Source organism: Panthera uncia (assembly GCF_023721935.1).
Source record: "Panthera uncia isolate 11264 chromosome E2 unlocalized genomic scaffold, Puncia_PCG_1.0 HiC_scaffold_19, whole genome shotgun sequence".
Taxonomy (NCBI): Eukaryota; Metazoa; Chordata; class Mammalia; order Carnivora; family Felidae; genus Panthera; species Panthera uncia.
This window is the reverse complement of record NW_026057588.1, coordinates 12836584-12838945: the sequence shown is the minus strand read 5'-3', so window position 1 is coordinate 12838945 and position 2362 is coordinate 12836584. Positions and strand designations below refer to the sequence as shown.

At 51.1% G+C, this 2362-nt stretch overlaps 1 protein-coding gene across 1 annotated transcript in view; it reads right to left on the bottom strand.

The window, feature by feature from the left end:
* Positions 1-712, bottom strand: part of LOC125915793 (cytochrome P450 2F5) — an 11370-nt gene extending 10658 nt beyond the window's left edge. The window contains exon 1 of the mRNA XM_049621805.1: positions 596-712. The gene's annotated coding sequence lies outside the window, so the exon portion shown is untranslated. The remainder of the gene's footprint in view (positions 1-595) is intronic.
* Positions 713-2362: the final 1650 nt, after the last annotated feature.

The window sequence follows — 2362 nt, the reverse complement described above, 5'->3', positions numbered from 1 at the left end:
CATCTGTCTGTCTGTCATCATCTGCCATCTATCATGAGACTGACTCTCACACAGAGAGTGATAAGAGATAGAGACACGCAAGGACAGAGACAGACAAATCAAGGCACAGAGCTAGAGAAAGACAGAAGAGAGGTGGACAGACAGACACACTTCCTGAGAGACTTAGAGATAGGCACTGAAAGGTAGAGAAAGGGCAAGAGACACACACACACACACACACACACACACACACAGAACATTAGACACCTAGAAACAGAGGCCAAGACAGACTGAGACAGAGAAGGGGGCAGAATCAGATAGAAAAGAAACAGGGGTTCTGACCCCATGGGCTCAGGGCTCATTCCACAGATGCCACCCGCTGGGTAAAGAGCCAGTGATCAAGACCCAGTGCCCAGCCTACCGTGAGCTCTAAAACATTTGTCAAATGAACGAACAGAGCCAGAGAGAGCCCCAGAAACACAGGCCCAGAGACCCTGAGAACCCTCAAAAGAGGAAAAGGGAGTTCCCGGCCAATCATAGTGACAAGGAAATGAAACCAATGACCCCACTCTTGAGAGCCACCCTCCTCCTCTGTGAACCGCACTTGGCCCTTTACCTGCTGAACTTCTAGGACGGCTGAGATATGATCTGCTCCAGGCGTGTGCCCTGTGGCTCTGTGGCCTGGGGAGAAGGGGGCTGCTCTTAAATCACCTCTGTCCACAGCCCATGACCCTCCACACCCAGTTTTCCCAGTGACTTTTAATCCCTTTCACTTTTATACCTTACCTTGGGAGCGGCCCGGGCTTGCAGCCAGTTGGAGTGATGCCTTGGGTGGGTGCCATCCCTTGGGAACCCTCCACTGGCCTCTTTCGGGCTGACCTCAGCACCCATCCCTGTGGTCAGTAGTGGCCGTTTTCCCTGGAGTGGGGCAAAATCTCCATTTGTTTGCCATTCGGAGCCCTGAGTCTGGTTTTGGGTTTGACCCGGGGTTTTGGGGCTGGGCAAAATAAGCCAGGGGTGGGGGCAGGGTCTCTTTGGTGTTTTAGGCACTTGGTTCTATTCATCTGGGGTCAAGTTCATTTCTGCCTGTGACTGCAGGTGACCTCAGGCAAGTTCCTTTCTGTCCTGGGCTGGAGTTCTCCCATTCTCTGGAGCCTGTTCACAGCCCTCTGGCCATTCTCTGTCTCTTGTGGTTTGTCTCTGAGTTTCTGTATCTGTCTCACTTTGCTTCTGCCTCTGAATCTTTTTTGTCTCTCTTTATGTCTCTGTCTCTCTCGTTCTCTCATCCTCTGCATTTCTGAGTCTCTGTCTCTCATCTCTGTTCTGTCTCTAATTCTCCCTGTGCCTTTTCTCTTTCTCTCTGTCTCTCTCCCTGTACATCTTTCTCAGCCACCATCTCCTCCTGTCTCTGAGCATCTCTCTTTCTGTCTCTTTCTCTTTCTGTCTCTTTCTCTTTCTGTCCCTTTCTTTTTCTGTCTCACACCTCCATGAGTCAGATTGCAGTGGCAGGACTGAAGTAGGGGGAAGTTGGAGGAGGGTTTAGGAGGAGGGTTTGGGAGAAGGGTTTGGGAGAAGTGGAGGAGAAAGGACCTCAGATTTGGGTATTTTTTTGGTTTTGTTTAAAAAATTTTTAACATTTATTTATTTTTGAGAGAGACAGAGAAAGAGAGAGACAGAGAGACAGAGAGAGAGAGAGAGACAGAGCATGAGCAGGGGAGGGGCAGAGAGAGAGAGAGAGAAGGAGACAGAGAATCTGAAGCAGGCTCCAGGCTCTGAGCTGTCAGCACAGAGCCAGATGCGGGGCTCAAACTCACGAACCGGGAGATCATGACCTGAGCCGAAGTCAGACACTTACCAACTGAGCCACCCAGGCACCCCTTGGTTTTTTTTTTTTTTCCTTTTTAAAGATTTTATTTTTAAGTAATCTCTACACCCAATGTGGGGCTTGAACTCACAACCCTGAGATCAAGAGTTGCACACTCCACTGACCGAGCCAGCTAGGTGCTGCCAGATCTCAGATTTGAATGATTCCCCTGCTGCCTTCTGCCCACATAGTCTTCCCCTTGTTCTCAGCCCCCACCAGCTATGTCTGCTCTGGGCACCTGCCCCAGTAACTGGCCAGATCAGAAGAGCAGGTTTCAAAAACATGGAGTGAGCCTAGGACTCTAGTGGCAGAAGATAGGATGGGAGAGAGAGCCCCTGAGGTCAAGGGCCTGGGAGGCCAGGTGGATCTCTGGGTGCCCCCACAGGTGTGTGGGTATACACCATGTTCACCTTTCCCATGGAGGTGGGGGAGGAAGTGCTTGAAGGTCCTGGGGAACTTGACACCCCAGGTCTCAGGCACATGGCTGGGATGAAGGCGGGGCCCATGCTGTTGTTTAAA